Here is a 23,619-nt window from a genome sequence, read left to right on the forward strand (position 1 = left end):
TTCCTAGGTTGTAAAGACAAGGTCAACTTTACCAAAACAAAATAGTCATGTGTAGAAGAGTAATCTGTTTCATTTTATTGTTTTTATTCTCAGCACCACAAAGATAGGAATGGTGGGGGTGTGTATGTTTATTAGTTTGCCTTTGAGAGGTTCATGATAGGTTTTAGATTTGATTGTTTATTTGGAGAAATAAGTGCACTTCAACCTTTTGCTTTGGCTTTTTGGGGTAGAGGGATGCTTGGAATTTGTTGCATTGATCAAATCAAATTTTATTTGTCACATACATAGGGTTAGCAGATGTTAATGCGAGTGTAGAGAAATGCTTGTGCTTCTAGTTCCGACAATGCAGTAATATCCAACGAGTAATCTAACCTAACAATTTCACAACAATTACCTCATACACACAAGTGTAAAGGAATGAATAAGAATATGTACATACAAAAAATATATGAATGAGTGATGGCCGAACGGCATAGGCAAGATGCAGTAGATGGTATAGAGTACAGTATATACATATGAGATGAGTAATGTAGGATATGTAAACATTATATAAAGTGGCATTGTTTAAAGTGGGTAGTGATACATTACATCAAGATGGCAAGATGCAGTAGATGGTATAGAGTACAGTATATACATATGAGATGAGTAATGTAGGGTATGTAAACATTATATGAAGTGGCATTGTTTAAAGTGGCTAGTGATACAGTTATCACATACATTTTTCCATTATTAAAGTGGCTGGAGTTGAGTCAGTATGTTGGCAGCAGCCACTCAATGTTAGTGATGGCTGTTTAACAGTCTGATTTACTTGAGATAGAAGCTGTTTTTCAGTCTCTTGGTCCCAGCTTTGATGCACCTGTACTGACCTCGCCTTCTGGATGATAGCGGGGTGAACAGGCAGTGGCTCGGGTGGTTGTCATCCTTGATCTTTTTCGCCTTCCTGTGACATCGGGTGGTGAGGCCAAAGTTCAAAGGACGCTGTAAAATGGGTCAATATGTTATATACGGTCTCTGTAAAATACACTCTGATGTTACAATTAATTCAATGTTATTGTGGTCTGTGGATAGGAAATGGTATGGTGTATGAAGAGGTTAGCTAGACAGTGAATGTGGCTCATGCATTATAAGGGTCTATTTCTACTGTAGATGTGTAAATGATACACTTCAGCACAGCACTGATGTGCATTCAATGACGTATACTGCTGTGTAGACTAGTTGCATCAAACCCCTTGGGACTGGAATAACTATAACTTCCATCATTTTGTTGACCCTGGCCTTGGGCACTAACAGCTACACGCAGGAAAACATCTCACTCACGAGACAGAGTACAACCTCACCACTTTGGCTGACCCTTAGGCACTGTGTGAATAGAACAGTGCATCGAGTTCAGTGTGTACAGTGTGCATGGACACAGTTTGATTCAGAGTTGGATCATCAAGGCTGATAATCCTCCAGCCCAGCATCAACCGATTGTTCAGGCTCTACATGCTATGGTTGGCACTGTAGTGAATTCTATCGACAGATGGAGATTCTTAGGATGTTTAGTTTATACAGCTATAGAAGTGGGGGAGGAACCACATTCACATGCATGTGTTCGCCCACATACACACACAGTGAGAATGTGCTCTGAATTGTGGAGTAAATTATGCACTCTGCGAAATGGACCTTGTCTCCTCCAAATTAACATTTTATTCTTCCATTTTATTTTTCGTCACATCTTTATAACTGCATGCATCTTTTCATACACAGCATCCCCGAGCACATAAATGTTTAATGGAACTCAGGACATAAGAGAAGAACAATACATAGGGAGATAATACTAATACAAAGAAATGTATATAAACAAGACATAAAACACAACACTGTTCAGGGCCTCTTTTCTCAGAGCCTTTGAAGCGCTAAGATCATTAGAACCTTCTTACGATGTATCTTTAGTAGCCAAGGTGTCTTCCAGAGCCTTGGTTATTAATGTGGTTCTTAAAAACCTTTGCAGTCTACAAGTGATCCAGTCTACTCGAAGAGCAGCCAAAGGGCATCATTAGATGCCTTTTTTCTCTTCCGCATCACTTTATTCACAGAAGATCTCCGCTAAACGTAGAGTCAAGATGTTTAGGCTTTCTCTCTGACTGTGACTGCCGATCACTTCAGAATGAGGTTTATATGAGTTATATTTTGGGATTTTTGCAGCAATGTGTTTCAACGAGTGCGCAATGATGTACCCAATCTATGATTTAGTGCATTATTATTGGGTAAGCATAATAAGCTGCCTCAATAACCTATTTCAGCCATAGGTGGTAATATCGCTCTAGGAGCTGATCCGTCATCAGTATTGTGGAATAAATCTAATGTTAAGGTACGATTTGAATGGAATAAGCTGATCCGAGAGCTGCGCTGCTTTTCTTACGATCCTATGGGTATGGACACATGGTTTAACGATGCACCTAGCGAATCTCTGCGTGTTTTTTGGGGGAAACACTTAAAAAGTTGGTGGGTAAATAACGATGCGTCTGATACGACGATCATTGTACTGCTTAAGTTACATCGCAACTGCTAAACGAGACCCAGTTCAGTCTCATGGTTCAAAAAGCTATACTCCACCCTTTTGCGGACACAGTGTGGGTGTCACAACGGGTGGCTTGAGGAATCAGGAGAAGGAGAAAGATGATTCCGGGAATGAAGTTTAATAAAATATTCACACGGAAAAATATGCAAAGAACGGAGTGCAGGGTGTTCAAAAATAAAGGCACCACCCTTAATAAAAGAACGTTCACCAGGGACGCAGCCCAAAAACAATACAACGTAACTCCAAGGGGGAAAACCACAGAACCTCATAACAAACAATCAACCCTGACAACGAACAATCCCCCACAAACCACAAACCTAACTAGCTAGCCTAAATACCCTTCCCCACTAACTACTAACACAAAACAGGTGCGTAACTGACCGAACGTGAAACATAAACCGGTGGCAGCTAGTAGGCCGGCGACGACGGCCGCCCGGGCGACGAGGGGCGTCACCTTCCGTAGGTGTCGTGACAGGTGGTGGGCCTCAGGTAAAAATAAGGAATACTGTATGCCATGGTGAAAAGCCATGCTGTCATAACTGTACTGTATGTACTTGTTCAGGCTGGACAAGGTTCTCTGTTTGTTTTCTTTGACTGTATGCTTTTAGTATAAAGAGAAATCCTTGAGAGAAAGGCCCTGAAAATTAAACCACGGGCATCTCAACCTTCAGTAGCTGTATTGGACTCCATTCTACAGAGAAGTGAAAAGACATGCAGGGAATGTTTTTTTATTAATTAGAAAGCCTTTGAAAATCACTTAATTGACACTTAATATTGAGAAACTATATGAAGTAATAAGCATAGTCACTTTGCTTTAGGGATTGTCTATTCCTAACATAGACATAGGCTACACATTGAAAGGTTTGTTTGTGACTGCACATATTTCAATTAGATCTTTAGTTTTATTCAAGGAGAAAATAGGAAGACTGTTGCCGTGACAATGCCCCAACTTTCAACAGAAGCGGTGAAAGGAAATTACAACAAATAGCCTAGGCAACAAATGCATTGTTGTCAGGAATAGAATTCAGGCCACAAAATCATTTATCTTTGTGTTCTGTCTTTGCGGAAATTACTTTGTCACACGTACACAGAAAAAAATTGAAATTGCCATTAGTAGATAATGCTTCCTACAGCGTGTTCAAAACTATGACACATGCAGTAATTTCAAACCAGAGGATTTAATCAATGTTAAACTAGAAATGCATGACATCTATTTGGGCCACGCAAAATACCATTTTTCATATGCCATTTTAAGTTCTGTTTTGAGGGTATAATTTAGCACAGGCAATCATTTTGGGTAGATGAAGATGTAAAAGAAAATGATCAATATTTTAAATGGGAGGAACTGCATAAACACCTAGTATATTTAGGAGTGGTTAAAGATTCAGCACAGGGGATGTCAAGTAAACTAATCTTACCAAAAACGATCCGTTCATCTCTGACATTTGAATGTTATTGTTGGTTTATACTTTATAGTACCACACCCTCTTTCCTGAGCGGTATGACGTCTGCGTGGTCCCATGGTGTTTATACTTGCGTACTATTGTTTGTACAGATGAACGTGGTACCTTCAGTCGTTTGGAAATTGCTCCCAAGGATGAATCAGACTAGTGAAGGTCTACCATTGTTTTTTTCTGAGGTCTTGGCTGATATCTTTTGATTTTCCCATCATGTCAAGCAAAGAGGCACTGAGTTTGAAGGTAGGCCTTGAAATACATCCACAGGTACACCTCCAATTGACTCAAATTATGTCAATTAGCCTATCAGAAGCTTCTGAAGCCATGACATCATTTTCTGAAATTTTCCAAGCTGTTTAAAGGCACAGTCAACTTAGTGTATGTAAACTTCTGACCCACTGTAATTGTGATACAGTGAGTTATAAGTGAAATAATCTGTCTATAAACAATTGTTGGAAAAATTACTTGTGTCATGCACTAAGTAGATGTCCTAACCGACTTGCCAAAACTATAGTTTGTTAACAAGAAATTTGTGGAGTGGTTGAAAAACGAGTTTTAATGACTCCATCCTAAATATATGTAAACTTCCGACTTCAACTGTATACTGTTAACATGCAATTTTGTATACGCTCACATGTAAATGTGTTTTATCCATACATTTACAGACAACAACACACTAACATCTAAACAAGGTCATTTGCATGGAAATACATGCTCCCAATGCCAACATATACAGCAGTCAGACACAAGAGAGTGAATACACACACACACACACACACACACACACACACACACGAAAGATAAAAGTGTCATGCAAGACACAGTATGATTCCCTTGAAGAACCTCTAGGCTCTGCAGGCTTTAGATATCACTGTCTAAGATATGCTCGTTGCCATTTATTTGATAAGACCGAAATAAATATGTTTTTTACTCTTATGGTTGGTTTGATACCATGTTCTGTATTTTTATTGTTGTTGTGAGCTTTTTGTTATGCCCGGTAACATTTACAGCCAGTGTGTTATGGTTTATTATTTTTCCATTCAGTAATAGCAGTGTATTTAAAAAGGGTTGACTGTTCATAGTATATGAGTAGGCCTACATGCATGTCCCGTGGTAGAAGGTTGTGACATTGTTTTTGTGTAGGCGTGTTTTCCACCGTGGAATGTTAACAGCAAAACAGAGGTTCTTCCTCAATCAGCAGAAAGTAGAGCAGAGAGACCCCTGAAAGACAGCCTGATATTTTTATTCCTATCAGTCAAACACAAACAGGGAGAAAGCGCATGGCCATTTCCTGTTGTCACGCACGACGAGGTGGGACTACTTGTTCGTATGATCAACTAACAGTGCGATCCTGCGAGGTTTGTTTAAGAAATTACACAGTTGGTTCTGGTTATTGGATTGTTAAGCAAATGTTGCGTTTTTTCACATTACTTATCTCATACAACAAGTAGTAAGTCTCTCGGTAGTTCCTCCTCTCCTCAGCCATAGTTACTCATATCTTCAGCAATTTAGAGACAAAAAAGAGCCAAGGGAAACCATGGCTCTTCTCTACAGACTGAACCTTCAGCTCTACTGAGACATCCAGTGGCACCAATACATCTAAAGCATGTTGCACCACTCAGAATTTCTCTGATTCTTTCCGTCAGAGACGGCTGGGTATTTGATTGCCTGTTTGTTATTTTCCATGGTGGATGGCTTTCATTTGAGTTTGATTTGCTATGAATGACAATGACATTTGTTTGATTGGCTTAGTATTCAGGGAGCAGGGATAAGCGGTGATTAGCGCTTGATCGATTGACCAATTTTCAGCATTTATTCAGCATCAACCCCACGACGGCTCCTGTGATTGATCCAGGCAGAGCATTTGCCAGTTTGATTTGTATGTAGCGCTGTAAATGTAGTCAGAATTTCAACCGCTCTTTTCCTACGTGCAAACACCACAAACAAATCCATGGAAAATTTGCCAAGACAATAAAACGGGATGTTGCTCCCTCTATCTCATCAATCCTATTCGCTATGGCTTTTCTCATATCTTGGCTGGGTGGGCTACGGCTGAAAACACTTTCATTTGAAGTGTGCCGGTATTACTGAGTGGGTTTGGGTAATGATGTGCCAGCCTGCTCAGGGTATTACAGTGGGCTCTGACTGTATGACTGGCACCTCAACCAGTCTGCCTACTCACCTAGGAGACTGTGTCAGCCTCGGCCTGAGAGCATGCCCATCAGCTGGTTGGCAGGCAGAGGAGGGAGGGAGGGAGGGAGGTAGAGATGGAGGGAGAGAGAGAGGAGAAGTGGTGAGAGGAAATTATAGACTCATTCATCTGGTGCCATAGGGGTCCATGGAGGTTGATTCTGTTTTTTAATACACACTATTATTAAAAGTCACTTCTGAATTATGATTTTTACAGGTATATTAATGTCGTAGATTTTATTTTCAGCCAAAATAGTCCCAGATGCTTGCACCTCAAAGTTTCACCTAAAACTCTGTTTTGATATTGTAGTCTTTGGTTAATGCGGTGTTCTAGACACTTCATCAGTCTTAGATGACCTTAAACCAGACCAGGTGAAGTGGGAGTGGGACAGAAGTCTGATCTACTATCTCTCTTTGTTCTCTCTCTTTCTAGTGTCGACAAGACCTTTTCAAGGACCAGAAGTCTATGGTGAGTTTACCCCACTCCTTGACATTAAGAAATTCAGTTAATGTTGTGTGGGATAACTTAGTTTTATGCATAGTTGGTTCTAGATCACTTTTAAAAGTACTGTAGATTATCTTAGAGGTTTTAAAGATAGTCACTACATAGCTTCCTTTATCCAGCGATACTGTCCACCCCTGGTTAAGTACTGATTACAGTCAGAATAACAGGGCATGAAACATCACATGGATGTCAGCAAATGTCTTTATTTACTGTTTATATTGTACCAAATATGTCTATGCTCAATGTTCCATACTGCTGTTGTAGCCACGCTTGGGTTTCCTTAGAGAAGTGCTACATCAGACAGTTACATACACTGAGAGTATAAAACATTAGGAACACCTTCCTAATATTGAGTTGCACCCCCTTTTGCCCTCATAACAGACTCAATTCGTTGGGGCATGGACTCTACAAGGTGTCAAAAGCGTTCCACAGGGATGCTGGCCCATCTGGACTCCAATGCTTCCCACAGTTGTGTCAAGTTGGCTAGATGTCCTTTGGGTGGTGGACCATTCTTGATACACACGGGAAACTGTTGTGCATGAAAAACCCAGCAGCGTTGCAGTTCTTGACACACACAAACGGGTGCACCTGGAACCTACTACCATACCCCTTTCAAATGCACTTCAATCTTTTGTCTTGCCCATTCACCCTCTGAATAGGGGTACACAATCTATGTCTCAATTGTCTCAAGGTATAAAAATTATTATTTACCCTGTCTCCTCCCCTTCATCTACACAGATTTTAGGTGGATTTGACAAGTGACATCAATAAGGGATCATATTGAATCACTTGAATCACTTGGATTCACCTGGTCAGTCAATGTCATGGAATGTTTTGTATACTCGCTGTATATTGGCAGTGAGGAAGCCTAATGTCATGGCTGTGGATCAGGGCATCTGGTAACAAAATTAATATTGAGAAGTATGGCCATGTAATATTCCATCCTTGGCAGTATGAGAAAAAGATGTGTGAATGCAGCAGGAGAGGGGGGATGTGGAAGGAGCGAATAGAGGACCAGGATGATTCTGCAGGATCATCAGACGGTAACATTTGGCCCGTACTTCTGCTGAATTGAATTAAGAGGGGATTGGGGGTTCATTCTGTGCCGTGTTCCAAACAGGTCTGTAGCGCATGCTAATGTAGCGGGAGACCAAATGGAAGGAACGCCTTCTAGCCACTGAACAGTGCAGCTCTGAACAGGGCTCCTTCTAGCCACTGAACAGTGCAGCTCTGAACAGGGCTCCTTCTAGCCACTGAACAGTGCAGCTCTGAACAGGGCTTCTTCTAGCCACTGAACAGTGCAGCTCTGAACAGGGCTCTCGCTGCACTCAGTAAGTCATTATGTTCTGGTGAATTCTATCAGCCTCTACATACAGGCAGATGAAAATCCCAAAGTCATGAAAAGCATTGTTTTTTTAGGTTTGTTTGTGAGAATTTCTCTTATTTCTTAAAAATGAAACTACCATTGATCTATATTTATTAAATTCATTCATCACTGCTATCAATCATTTAGGAGGGCATGTATGACTTACTAAGAAGGGGTTTAATCCTCAAGTCATAGGAAGGATGTCCGGGACTCCATCTACATTATACAGGTCTGAAAGGTGTCACTGTGTAAGACTAGCAGCTTCTCGGTCAGATTTACGATAGCAGGTCTAAATCAAACACAGTATGCCATCGCATCCCTCTTGAATCCATCATAGCCTCAGTCATCCTCTCTCTCAGCAGCCGGCGAGATGTGTGTGTGTGCGTGTGTACGTGACAAGGGGACTATGTCCAACCACTCAGTCACTGTCTCTCTTGCTTTTGCTATTATGGCAGCAGTGATATTGGTGGATCATTCCGCAAAATGAGTGCCTTTTTGCGTCCCTTTGATATTTTTTTATTTTTTTATTTTTTTATTTCACCTTTATTTAACCAGGTAGGCAAGTTGAGAACAAGTTCTCATTTACAATTGCGACCTGGCCAAGATAAAGCAAAGCAGTTCGACAACATACAAATCACAGAGTTACACATGGAGTAAAACAACATACAATCAATGATGCAGTAGAAGAAAAAAAACAAGACTATATACAATGTGAGCAAATGATGTGAGATAAGGGAGGTAAAGGCAAAAAAATGCCATGGTGGCAAAGTAAATAAAGTATAGCAAGAAAAGAAATACTGGAATGGTAGATTTGTAGTTTGAAGAAAGTTCAAAGTTAAAATATAAATAATATGGTGCAAAGGAGCAAAATAAATTAAATAAATAAATACAGTAGGGGAAGAGGTAGTAGTTTGGGCTAAATTATAGATCGGCTATGTACGGGTGCAGTGATCTGTGAGCTGCTCTGACAGCTGGTGCTTAAAGCTAGTGAGGGAGATAAGTGTTTCCAGTTTCAGAGATTTTTGTAGTTCATTCCAGTCATTGGCAGCAGAGAACTGGAAGGAGAGACGACCAAAGGAGGAGTTGGCTTTGGGGGTGACCAGAGAGATATACCTGCTGGAGCGCGTGCTACAGGTGGGTGCTGCTATAGTGACCAGTGAGTGGAGATAAGGGGGGACTTTACCTAGCAGGGTCTTGTAGATGACCTGGAGCCAATGTGTTTGGCGACGATTATGAAGCGAAGGCCAGCCAACGAGAGCGTACAGGTCGCAGTGGTGGGTAGTATATGGGGCTTTGGTGACAAAACGGATGGCACTGTGATAGACTGCATCCAGCTTGTTGAATAGGGTATTGGAGGCTATTTTGTAAATGACATCGCCGAAGTCGAGGATTGGTAGGATGGTCAGTTTTACGAGGGTATGTTTGGCAGCATGAGTGAAGGATGCTTTGTTGCGAAATAGGAAGCCAATTCGAGATTTCACTTTGGATTGGAGATGATTGATGTGAGTCTGGAAGGAGAGTTTACAGTCTAACCAGACACCTAGGTATTTGTATTTAAGGAGATATTGTGCACAAATATTGCACTTTAAAAGCCTGTTATATTAAATGAAGTGCCCTTTAATATACCACATGAAAATTCAATAAATCAGATTTATTTATATGAATAAAGACTTGCTAAAATGCCAAAGAAAATTGTCCAAATATAGATTTTGATATAGCCTTGTTCTGTTCAATGTCCTCTACATACACTACAATGTCCAAAAGTATGTAGACACCTGCTTGTCAAACATCTCATTCCAAAATCATGGGCATTAGTATGGAGTTGAACCCCTCTTTGCTGCTATAACAGCCTCCACTCTTCTGGGAAGGCTTTCCAGTAGATGTTGGAACATTTCTGTAGCGACTTGCTTCCATTCAGCCACAAGAGCATTAGTGAGGTCGGGCACTGTTGGGCGATTAGGCCTGGCTCGCAGTCGGCTTTCCAATTCATCCCAAAAGTGTTTGATGGGGTTGAGGTCAAGGCTCTGTGCAGGCCAGTCAAGTTCTTCCACACTGATCTTGGCAAACTATTTCTGTATGGACCTCGCTTTGTGCACGGGGGCATTGTCATGAAAGAGGAAAGGGCCTTCCCCAAACTGTTGCCACAAAGTTGGAAGCACAGAATTGTCTAGAATGTCATTGTATGCTCTCGTGTTAAGATTTCCCGTCACTGGAAATAAGGGGCCTTGCCCAAACCATGAAAAACAACCCCAATTATTCCTCTTCAACCAAACTTTACAGTTGTTACTATGCATTGGGGCAGGTAGCGTTCTCCTGGGATAGGCCAAACACAGATTTTTACGTCGGACTGGTGATTGATTCATCACTCCACAGAACGCATTTCTACTTCTCCAGAGCCCAATGATAGCGAGCTTCACACCACTCCAGCCGACGATTGGCATTGCGAGTGGTGACCTTAGGCTTGTATGCGGCTGCTCGGCCATGGAAACCCCTTTCAGGAAGCTCCCGGTGAATAGTTATTGTGCTGACGTTGCTTCCAGAAGCAGTTTGGAACTTGGTAACGAGTGATGCAACCAAGGACTGACAATTTTTACGAGCAACACACTCCAGCACTCGGCGGTCCAGTTTTGTGAGCTTGTGTGGCCTACCATTTTGTGGCTGAGCCGTTGTTGCTCCTTGACATTTCCACTTCACAATAACAGCACTTACGGTTGATCGGGGCAGCTCTAACAGTGCAGAAATGTTATGACCTGACTTGTTGGAAAGGTGGCATCCTATGACGGTGACACATTGAAAGTCACTGAGCTCTTCAGTAAGGCCATTCTACTGCCGATATTTGTCAATGGTCATGGCTGTGTGCTCACTTTTATACACTTGTCAGCAACGGGTGTGGCTGAAACGCTGAATCCACAAATTTGAAAGGGTGTCCACATACCTTCAAATATGTGTATACAGTGCATGCGGAAAAAAGTATTAAGACCCCATGGCTTTTTTCAAATTTTGTTACATTACAGCCTTAGTGTAAAATTGATTAAATAAAACATTTTCCTCATCAGTCTACACACAATACCCCATAATGACGAAGCAAAAATAGTTTATTAAAAATGTATGCACAGATGTGGGGAAGGGTACCAAACCATTTATGCAGCATTGAAGGTCCCCAAAAACACAGTGGCTTCCATCATTCTAAAATGGAAGATGTTTGGAGCCACCAAGACTCCTCCTAGAGCTGGTTGCCTGGCCAAACTGAGCAATAGAGAGAGAAGGGCCTTGGTCAGGGAGGTGACCAAGAACCCAATGGTCGCTCTGTCAGAGCTCCAGAGTTCCTCTGTGGAGATGGGAGAACCTTCTAGAAAGACAACCATCTCTGCAGCACTCCACCAATCAGGCCAGACGGAAGCCACTCCTCAGTAAAAGGCACATGATAGCCCACTTGGAGTTTGCTAAAAGGCACCTTAAGGACTCTGACCATGAGAAACAAGATTCTCTGGTCTGATGAATCCAAGATTGAACTCTTTGGCCTGAATTCAAAGTGCCCTGGCACCATCCCTACGGTGAAGCATGGTGGTTGCAGCATCATATCTGTCTAGCAACGCTCCCCATCCAACCTGACAGAGCTTGAGAGGATCTGCAGAGAAGAATGGGAGAAACTCCCCAAATACAGGTGTGCCAAGCTTGTAGCATCATACCCAAGAAGACTTGAGGCTGTAATCGCTGCCAAAGGTGCTTCAACAAAGGACTGGGTCTGAATACTTATGTAAATGTCAGATTTTTTTAATATATATTTTTAGAGGGATGGATCAGCTTTAATATTGCGGATGGATTGTTGCTTCCATCAATGTAATTGTCTGCCTCATTTCCAATCCCCCATATATTTTTGGGATAAATATGTATATCCATATACATACATACTCATACCCATAAACAGTTCAAGTCGGAAGTTTACATACACCTTAGCCAAATTCATTTAAACTCAGTTTTTCACAACTCCTGACATTTAATCCTAGTAAAAATTCCCTGTTTTAGGTCAGTTAGGATCACCACTTTATTTTAAGAATGTGAAATGTCAGAATAATAGTAGAGAGAATTATTTATTTCAACTTTTATTTCCTTCATCACATTCCCAGTGGGTCAAAAGTTTACATACACTCAATTAGTATTTGGTAGCATTGCCTTTAAATTATTTAACTTGGGTCAAACGTTTCGGGTAGCCTTCTACAAGCTTCCCACAATAAGTTTGGTGAATTTTGGCCCAATCCTCCTGACAGAGCTGGTGTAACTGAGTCAGGTTTGTAGGCCTCCTTACTCGCACACCCTTTTTCAGTTATGCCCATAAATCTTCTATGGGATTGAGGTCAGGGCTTTGTGATGGCCACTCCAATACCTTGACTTTGTTGTCCTTAAGCCATTTTGCCACAACTTTGGAAGTATGCTTGGGGTCATTGTCCATTTGGAAGACCCATTTGCGACCAAACTTTAACTTCTTGACTGATGTCTTGAGATGTTGCTTCAATATATCCACATAATTGTCTTTCCTCATGATGCCATCTAATTTGTGAAGTGCACCAGTCCCCCCTGCAGCAAAGCACCCACACAACATGATGCTGCCACTCCTATGCTTCACGGTTGGAATGGTGTTCTTCGGCTTGCAAGCCTCCCCCTTTTTCCTACAAACATAACGATGGTCATTATGGCCAAACAGTTCTATTTTTGTTTCATCAGATCAGAGGACAATTCTCCAAAAAGTACGATCTTTGTCCCCATGTGCAGTTGCAAACCGTAGTCTCTTTTTTATGGCGGTTTTGGAGCAGTGGCTTCTTCCTTGCTGAGCGGCATTTCACGTTATGTTGATATAGGACTCGTTTTACTGTGGATATAGATACTTTTGTACCTGTTTCCTCTAGCATCTTCACAAGGTCCTTTGCTGTTGTTCTGGGATTGATTTGCACTTTTCATACCAAAGTATGTTCATCTCTAGGAGACAGAACATATCTCCTTTCTGAACAGTATGACTGCTGCGTGGTCCCATGGTGTTTATACTTGCGTACTATTGTTTATACAGATAAACGTGTTACCTTCAGGCATTTGGAAATTGCTCCCAAGGATGAACCAAACTTGTGGATGTCTACAATTCTTTTCCTGAGGTCCTGGCTGATTTCTTTTGATTTTCCCATCATGTCAAGCAAAGAGGCACTGAGTTTGAAGGTAGGCATTGCAATACATCCACAGGTACACCTCCAATTGACTCAAATGATGTCAATTAGCCTTTCAGAAGCTTCTAAAGCCATGACATCATTTTCTGGAATTTTCCAAGCTGTTTAAAGGCACAGTCAACTTAGTGTATGTAAACGTCTGGCCCACTGGAATTGTGATACAGTGAATTATAAGTGAAATAATCTGTCTGTAAACAATTTTTGATAAAATTACTTGTGTCATGCACAAAGTGGATGTCCTAACTGACTTGCCAAAACTATAGTTTGTTAACAAGAAATTTGTGGAGTGGTTGAAAAATGAGTTTTAATGACTCCAACCTAAGTATATGTAAACTTCCGACTTCAACTGTACAGTCGTGGCCAAAAGTTTCGAGAATAACACAAATATTAATTTTCACAAAGTCTGCTGCCTTTAGATATTTTTGTCAGATGTTACTATGAAACACTGAAGTATAATTACAAGCATTTCATAAGTGTCAAAGGCTTTTATTGACAATTACATGAAGTTGATGCAAAGAGTCAGTATTTGCAGTGTTGACCCTTCTTTTTCAATAAATCTGCAATCTGCCCTGGCATGCTGTCAATTAACTTCTGGGCCACATCCTGACTGATGGCAGCCCATTCTTGCATAATTTCCTGGCCATGGACCCAAAATATCGATGTTTTGTTCCCAGCGCCACTTAGTTATCACTTTTGCCTTATGGCAAGGTGCTCCATCCTGCTGGAAAAGGCATTGTTCATCACCAAACTGTTCCTGGATGGTTGGGAGAAGTTGCTCTCGGAGGATGTGTTGGTGCCATTCTTTATTCATGGCTGTGTTCTTAGGCAAAATTCTGAGTGAGCCCACTCCCTTGGCTGAGAAGCAACCCCACACATGAATGGTCTCAGGATGCTTTACTGTTGGCATGACACAGGACTGATGGTAGTGCTCACCTTGTCTTCTCCGGACAAGCTTTTTTCCGGATGCCCCAAACAATCGGAAAGGGGATTCATCAGAGAAAATGACTTTACCCCAGTCCTCAGCAGTCCCTGTACCTTTTGCAGATTATCAGTCTGTGCCTGATGTTTTTCCTGGAGAGAAGTGGCTTCTCTGCTGCCCTTCTTGACACCAGGCCATCCTCCAAAAGTCTTCGCCTCACTTTTCGTGCAGATACACTCACACCTGCCTGCTGCGATCCCACAGCTGAATCAACTTTAGGAGATGGTCCTTGCACTTGCTGGACTTCCTTGGGTGCCCTGAAGCCTTCTTCACAACAATTGAACCGCTCTCCTTGAAGTTCTTGATGATCCGATAAATGGTTGATTTAGGTGCAATCTTACTGGCAGCAATATCCTTGCCTGTGAAGCCCTTTTTGTGCAAAGCAATGATGACGGCACGTGTTTCCTTGCAGGTAACCATGGTTGACAAAGGAAGAACAATGATTCCAAGCACCACCCTCCTTTTGAAGCTTCCAGTCTGTTATTCGAACTCAATCAGCATGACAGAGTGATCTCCAGCCTTGTCCTCGTCAACACTCACACCTGTGTTAACGAGAGAGTCACTGACATGATGTCAGCTGGTCCTTTTGTGGCAGGGCTGAAATGCAGTGGAAATGTTTTTGGGGGATTCAGTTCATTTGCATGGCAAAGAGGGACTTTGCAATTAATTGCAATTCATCTGATCACTCTTCATAACATTCTGGAGTATATGCAAATTGCCATCATACAAACTGAGGCAGCAGACTTTCTGAAAATGTATATTTGTGTCATTCTCATAGCTTTTGGCCACGACTGTATGTATGTATGTATACACACATACATATGTACAAACATACACATATACACTTTTTTAAAAATATATTTTTATTATTCCCCGCAAACCCTACCACCCCTCCAAAAACAAGCTACGTATGCACAGTACCAAAATAAATGATCCAATGACTCTGCCTCCTCCTCGTAGAAAAATCTGCAGAGCTGGGAAGATTGTATCCCCCATGTATATAACAATCTATTGGTTGCAATAATTTTGTATAATAATTTTAATTGAAAATTTGAAGTTTTGAATCCGGTTTCGTTTTGCGTTTCAATTCACAAATCATGTGCCATGGAATCGGTACATTGAAAATCTCTTGCCAACTATTTTGCAATTTATATGGCCCAGCTGTCAGTTTTTGATCCTTAAATGAAACTGGTATATTTATTTATTTATCACAATTTTCTTTAACCATTTTTGGTCTTTAATACAGGGCCGACAGACAAGTTCCTTACATTTCCCCCCTTCCACTTGCCTCTTCCATTTTTCTGGTAATGCTTCAATTAGTTGGTTGTAATTTTGGGTAGAGCAGACATTATGTCTGTGTTAGCTGCATGTGTGACATAACTCCACTAGTCCTATTTATGAAATAATTTCCAAAGATTATACCTTGTTTTTATTGAATAAATAATGTTGTTAAGTTCAAAAGAATACTAGATAAAAAAATTGCTGCCACCTTTCAAACCAATTAGGGTTCAGAACTTTAAAGCAAATTATCTCAGAATCATCTTTTTGCAGGTAGAACCTTATAGTCCCAAGCTCTCAATGTCCTCCTGTGCATCCTCTGTGACTTCTAGGAAGATTTTAACCCTCAGAAATTTCTCAAAGTTTTCACCATCACTGTAAAGCCATAGTTATTTTCTTGCTTTGACAATGTCATTTCTGAAGATTATTATTTATTTCATGTTATTAGTGATTAGTTTAAAAGTAAAAAATACACTGTCTCTCATTTTAAGGTCAACGCGGTTATGTGAACTGATCTCTCGTTTTAAAGGGATACTTCGGGATTTTGGCAATTTAGACCATTATCTACTTCCCCTGTCACGCTCTGACCTAGGAGAGCTGTGTTTTCTCTGTTTAGTTAGGTCAGGGTGTGATAGGTGGGTGGGCATTCTATGTGTTTGTTTTCTATGTTTTGGCCGGGTATGGTTTCCAGAGGCAGCTGTCTATCATTGTCTCTGATTGGAAGCCATACTTAGGCAGCCTTTTTCCCTTGGTTTGTGTGGGTAGTTGTTTTCTGTTTTGTTCGTATACCTGACAGAACTGTTGGCTGTCATTTTGTTTTCTTTGTTTAAGTGTTAATTAAAAGTAAAGATGAGCGCTCAACACGCTGCGCCTTGGTCCCCTTTATATGACGCCCGTTACATCCCCAGAGTCAGTTGAACTTGAACTTTTATGTTTCTGCGTGCAGTTTGAAGGAAGTTGCTAACTAGCATTAGCGCAATGACTGGAAGTCTATGGGTATCTGCTTAGCGTAATGACTGGAAGACTATGGGTATCTGCTAGCATTGGCTCACAAAACGACCTCCAACTTCCTTCATACTGGACACAGAGGCATAAAAATGGTATCCACAAGTTCATCTGACACTTGGCAAGTAAAATATCCTGAAGTATCCCTTTAATATGGTGAAACTATTCTCTTTTAAATATTTTTTTCAAACGAGACATTGAACATATAATAGTCAAATCATAGCGTAAAAGCAGGTGAGCTTGTTCTACACTTTATGGCCATTTTCTGGTGTTTTGTGGTAGAAAACTGAGTGGGTCAAGCATAACACGTCAAACCTGTTACCCATAGATAGACAGGCTAGAAATGTTTAACAATTGAAATATGTGTGTGAAGCTTGCATTCAAATGCTCTTCACTATTGCACATAACAAGCTTCTATTCCCTCTGTCACGTGGATTTATGGCTGATTTAAGATGAAGTCGTCAACCCTGGTACTTTATTTGGCACTTAATAGATGTGACAGTGTTGCTTCCATCCCTCTCCTCGCCCCTACCTGGGCTCGAACCAGGAACCCTCTGCACACATCGACAACAGCCACCCTCGTAGCATCGTTACCCATCGCTCTACAAAAGCCGTGGCCCTTGCAGAGCAAGGGGAACAACTACTTCAAGGTCTCAGAGCGAGTGACGTCACCAATTGAAACGCTATTAGCGCGCACCCCGCTAACTAGCTAGCCACTTCACATCGGTTACACTCACCCCCCTTTTGAACTCCTCCTTTTCCGCAGTAACCAGTGATCCGGGTCAACAGCATCAATGTAACAGTATAGCTTCCGTCCCTCTCCTCGCCCCTACCTGGGCTTGAACCAGGGACCCTCTGCACACATCGACAACAGCCACCCTGGAAGCATCGTTACCCATCGCTCCACAAAAGCCGCAGCCCTTGCAGAGTAAGGGGAACAATTACTTCAAGGTCTCAGAGCGAGTGACGTCACCGATTGAAACGCTATTAGCGTGCACCCCGTTAACTAGCTAGCCATTTCACATCGGTTACATAGACACTATAGTTGTTTCACCAAGTTACACAGCTCAAAAGGCACCTAATTGGTGGAATGACCCTGTTAACTTACATTTAATTGAGTTCATTGAGTCAACTAATGTGAATTCAACACAAAATCATTGTATTTAGGTTTAAAGTTGTGGGGTATAAAGTTCCTTTACGTTGATATGATATATGCCATTTAGCAGATGCTTTTATCCAAAGCGACTTACAGTCGTGTGCATACCTTTTACATATGGGTCCCCGGCGGAAATCAAACCCTCGAGCCCTGGCGCTGCAAGCACGATGCTCAACCGACTGAGCCACACAGTACACGTTGATGACTTTTTGCATATCCAGTCAGTTTTCCACATCGATTCAACATCACATACATTTTTTGTTGTTGAATTGACATGGAAACAATGTTGATTGAACCAGTTTGTGCCGTGGGTACAAAGTAAACCCCATCCGCCTCGGTTCGTCCCTCGGTTCATCCCTCAGTGTATGTGTGGCAAGTGCCCTCTTGTGGTTCATTATCAATCATCTCCATCTCAGACCCTCTACCCCTCAATAACTGTTTTGGGATAAGCCAACATACTGTATCTTACAAATCCTTTCAAGATGTTGAAATTCTAACAACATAATGTTCTGTAGTGAAACAGTTGTAAACTTTATTACTGTTGATTATGGAACCGCTTACCCTCTAAATCTTTTTCACTGCCACGCTGAAAATATATATATATATCTTCTGAATGTCATGACATTTTTAGAGTTAGTCTTAACTGTGCTTTTGGAAATAACACTTCCCCAAGGACATAAACCAGCTATAAGCAATGGCAAGAACTTTGTCCTGTGTGTGTGTGTGTGTGTGTGTGTGTGTGTGTGTGTGTGTGTGTGTGTGTGTGTGTAATAATTTGTTTGTGTTGGAGTTAGAGAATGTTAATGAGGTGGTGTGTGTGTGAGTATGCATGCATGCTTGTGTGTATTTGCGAGTCAGTGAGCCCTATGGGTATCACCTCTGACTGCTGCCACAGCCTTGTTCCCGTTCAGGCCCCAGAGCACTGTGTCATGAAGTCATGAAGTGCTTGTCAGTGGTGAGTGATGAGGAGGACTTCATTAACAGGATGTTCCTCCTCTCCACTCTAACACATGCAGGTAGTAGCAGCAGGTCGTGAGGGGAAAAGCTGAACTGTGTCACAGTGTGTACAGAAAAAATGCATGAAATTAAATGAAATGTATGAAAATGTATGCATTCACTACTGTAAGTCGCTCTGGATAAGAGCGTCTGCTAAATGACGGAAATGTAAATGTAAATGTCTCACCTGTTAAACTGCTCTCTGTAGTCCCCTTGGCATTTCTAATGGCACAGAAAGAAGAGGAGGACGGAATTTGCTCATTCAATTGCTAATGGGGGTGCTTAGGATCCTGATTACCTGACTGATTCTCATTATGCATTGGAATGGGGTCTGGTTATTTTGGGTACTGTAAGTCACTGAACATGTACTCTTGGCCTCATGAGGACAGCAGAGAAAGCTGAGCATTCAGTGAGCAATCAATTTGTCTAAGTGGTGATCCAGACAGGTGTTGTCTACACAAGTTAGATAGAACCCATTCTACTGTATGACCTCTATTACCATGAGGTGACTGGTGGAGATTGTACACGCTTAGAAAAAAGGGTTCCAAATGGCTCCTTTGGCTCGCCCCATAGGAGAACCCTTTTTGGTTCGAGGGAGAACTCTTTTTGGTTCTAGATAGCACCTGTTTTACTAAGAGTGTGTAGATGTCTTTACACTTCACTTCTAGCCGAAGTGCCTTTTCTGTTTAATGCATAGTAGAGAGCAGGCAGCTGGAGGCACACACATATCCGCCCATTTCCAGATTTGTAATTTGCACCAATCATACCCTGTTAAATAATGTCCCACCCCCACATTACCACTCAAGTATGAAATATTATATGACCAACAATATGACCATCTCCCATCTGCCCTGCTATAGTTGTATAGGCTCATTTTAATACTATAGGGAAAAACTCCCCTGTCCTCAAAATTTGTCTCCACCGTAACACTTACCTTATCATTGCAATAAGAGAAATTAGAATTGAAATCATCATCTACTTACATCATCATACCTTTAGGAAGATGATGTGTTGAAGGGTGACAAAGGAAGGGAGCTGTCTAAAGCGATTTCCCTCCCCATTCCTTTTAATGACTCAATGCCAATCCATCACATTTACCTCTCCAGTTTCCCCCTCATATCTGATGACATGATAATGCATGGGACTGTGAATACCATCCAATCATGCAGGGAAATGTTTCTCAGTGATACCACATACACCACATGGCCAAAAGTATGTGGAAACCCCTTCATATTTGTGGATTTGGCTATTTCAGCTACACCCGTTGCTGACAGGTGTATAAAATCCAGCACACAGCCACGGAATCTCCATAGACAAACATTGGCAGTAGAATGGCCCGTACTGAAGAGGTCAGTGATTTTCAATGTGGCACCATCATAGGATGCCACCTTCCAACGAGTCAGTTCGTCCTGCTAGAGCTTCCCCCGTCAACTGTAAGTGCTGTTATTGTGAAGTGGAACTTCTAGGCGCAACAACGGCTCAGCCACGAAGTGGTAGGCCACACAAGCTCACAGAACGGGACCGCTGAATGCCAAGCGTCGGATGGAGTGGTATAAAGCTCACCGCCATTGGACTCTGGAACAGTGGAAACGCGTTCTCTGGAGTGATGAATCACGCTTCACCATCTGTCTGACTGATGAATCTGGGTTTAGCGGATGCCAGGAGAACACTACCTGCCCAAATGCATAGTGCCAACTGTAAAGTTTGGTGGAGGAGGAATAATGGTCTGGGGCTGTATTTCATGGTTCGGGCTAGTCCCCTTAGTTCCAGTGAGCCAGGCCTAATCGCCCAACATCAGTGCCCGACCTCACTAGTGCCCTTGTGCCCGTAGAGATGTTCCAACATCTAGTGGAAAGCCTTCCCAGAAGAGAGTAGGCTGTTATAGCAGCAAAGGGGTGACCAACTCCATATTAATGCCCATGATTTTGGAATGAGATGTTCGACTAGCAGGTGTCTACATACTTTTGGCCATGTAGTGTATGACTAAGAAATGCTTCCTTCGCGTGTCTAGTTGAGTGGATTGAAGAGGAAACTCATTTCGCGCATCAGTGTGTTCTGTCCTCTTCACTACCTTCCTCCCATCCGTAGAGGCTTGTTATGAATTGTGTTGATTTGCGGCATCTTTCTGCATTAGCATGTGAGAGTGCATTCACTTAGCTGTGATCTAGTTAATCAGTCAGAGTCCTTCCACTAAGGGTCCATATATTCATGCAATTAATCGATTAGATGAGACTCATTGAGGGAGTAATGTCCCATGCAGTTGTGAGCCTTCCCTATAGTCATTCTCATCTAATCAAGGGTTGTTATAATCTGTTTAGTATGAGCTCAGGGGATTGGCTAAAGGAGCTGCCGCTAGATGAATTGAAGTGTGTAGGCTACCTCAATGAAGATACAAAGGGAATGTCAATTTTAACTTGTTATTAGTGCGTTGTCATGCCTTGGTCATTCACAGACTAATTAATGCGTCAGTCAGAAGGATCTGGCCTGGTTTGACGCAGTTTGAAGAATGTTGTCCACCCACTTATAAGTGTAACAATGAAATTAAACTATTCACAGTTCTTATATTGTTCTTATACAAATCCCAGTGCTTTGGGCATTGTGTGCATCAGCATAACAATACCTGAATGATTCATATCCATCTCCAACAGTTCTTTTGAAGCCAGTTTTTATATTTAACTCTGCTGCTTTCATCTGGTGGTATATTCATGGTAGACTGGCGTATGGCTGGCCTTGCTGTTTGCTGCTGCTGTTGGAGTTTACTGCACTTCAGTCAGCCACTGAGGTCCACTGGAGCACCTGTTGAGACCCCTGGCTGTCCACTTAATGACGGTAATCACCCAATTAGTCACCTTGTCAGCAGAGGAAAAGCCACAGAGGAATACGTCTGAGCTTAGCTCCCCCTGGACTAAGATCAGTGGAGAGCAGAGCAGAACAGTACACTGAAGCACACGGACAAAGGATCACCTGGGTTGGGCTGGGGCTCATTACGGAGCAGAGCAGCCTCGCTTCATTCCCAGAGGTCTTGGTGACTGGAGCTGACACTGTGAAATGAACCAGGATGCTGCTGCCTGCCTGTGTGTAATCACGTTGAGCTGCAGGGAACTGGGGAAAGGGGCAGCATTCTGGTCTCACTCCACACTGTGTTTCCAGCACAGGGCTGCCAAAATCAATGGAGGTAGAGTTCCAAACACAATGTAATTATGAGAAGCAGAGGAGGGAGGCAGGGTTGACAGGGTTCTCATTTGCTGTGCGGCCAGCCATATGTAATCCTAGTCCCAGCAGACTCAGAGGGAACGATGAGTCAGAATCCCACAGCCCCAGGACAGGCCAGACAGGAGTTACTTATTCTGATGAAGTTACTCCTTCAGTCACACTCAGTGAGGAGGCCATTGCCCCTCTCCTCACCTCTCTCTGCAACACACTCAATATAGTGTCTGTGCACTCTGGTAACATTTTATTTGAATAAATCAAATAAAATTGTATTTGTCACATGATTTGTAAACAACATTTGTAGACTAACAGTGAAATACTTACTTATGGGCCCTTCCCAACAATGCAGAGAGAAAGAAAATAGAGAAATAGTAAAAAAGTAAAACATGTAATAATAAATACACAATGAGTAACAACAACTTGGCAATATACATGGGGTACCAGTACAAAGTCGATGTGCAGTGGTACGAGTTCATCTGTAGCTGCTCTACAGACTATCAGTAACATTTCAACTATCAACTAACCCAAGCCCCTTATCCTAACCGTAAATTTCACCTACCTTAACCCCTACCCTAAACCTTATTCTCACCCTTTTGTAGGATCAATCCCCCACAATCTTTTTTCAAAGAGTTATAAAATTGCTAAATCTTTTCTCCGTCCCTTGGAAAAATGTGTAGAATTGCAGGAAAATGTACTCTAAAACTTCAATTGTTTTCTCTCCGCTGTCAAATTATTTTGCTTGCAAGGTGAGGTGGCAACAAAATTTCATTTAGGGCCCTGTCATGCCAAATAGTCTCCCCCTGCCAAAAAGTATGCAAACAAAGCTGATTTCCGTGAAGTTTTTTGTTTAGCTAATATCATGAAAACATTACGTCAAGCTACTTTTGGGTACCTTGTTATTATTTTAACAACATGAAATTCATGTCTTAAACATTGCTACATTTCGGAAATAGCAAAGAAAACGTGTACTCTGCTTGACACATTGTTACTTACCTTACAGATCACAAAGTCAGTGAGTTTCCACTCCATCCATATGCAAATACATTTCATTCATACACTGGCTTGTCTGGCTAGCATGTTTTTATTTTAAGCTGCCCTTCCCTTATCTACACTGAAATAGTATTATTTCAGTACTCCTCTATTATGATGCAATTTTTCAATCTCTCATATCTCATTAGTACACCGTTGTGGTTGAATATGTGCATTCGGAAAGACCCCTTGACTTTTTCCACATTTTGTTACGTTATAGCCTTATTCTAAAATTGCTTTAAAAAAATGTTTCCCCTCATCAATCTGCACACAATACCCCAAAATGACAAAGTGAAAACAGGTTTTTAGAAATGTTTGCAAATGTATAAAAAATTTAAAACAGAAATACCTTATTTACATAAGTATTCAGACCCATTTCTATGAGACTCGAAATTGAGCTCAGGTGCATCCTGTTTCCATTGATCATCCTTGAGATGTTTCTACAACTTGAACTAAATTGAGTGGACATGATTTGGAAAGGCATATACCTGTATATATAAGATGGCGCTGGAGAAGAAGGCTCACGTTTTACGTGTCCCCAACCAATTGTGTTTTTTTTTTCATTTCATTGCATTTTTTGTAACTTCTTTTTTACTTATTTTCTCAATAATGTTGCCGCTACCGTCTCTTATGACTGAAAATAACTTCTGGACATCAGGACTGCGATTACTC

The 23,619-nt window shown here is 41.6% G+C and overlaps 1 protein-coding gene across 1 annotated transcript in view; it reads left to right on the top strand.

The window, feature by feature from the left end:
* Positions 1–23,619, top strand: part of LOC106583006 (rap1 GTPase-activating protein 1) — a 153,695-nt gene that overhangs the window by 66,627 nt on the left and 63,449 nt on the right. Inside the window, exon 3 of the mRNA XM_045705841.1 lies at positions 6,644–6,679. The gene's annotated coding sequence lies outside the window, so the exon portion shown is untranslated. The remainder of the gene's footprint in view (positions 1–6,643; positions 6,680–23,619) is intronic.

This window comes from Salmo salar, chromosome ssa22 (genome assembly GCF_905237065.1).
Source record: "Salmo salar chromosome ssa22, Ssal_v3.1, whole genome shotgun sequence".
Classification (NCBI taxonomy): domain Eukaryota; kingdom Metazoa; phylum Chordata; class Actinopteri; order Salmoniformes; family Salmonidae; genus Salmo; species Salmo salar.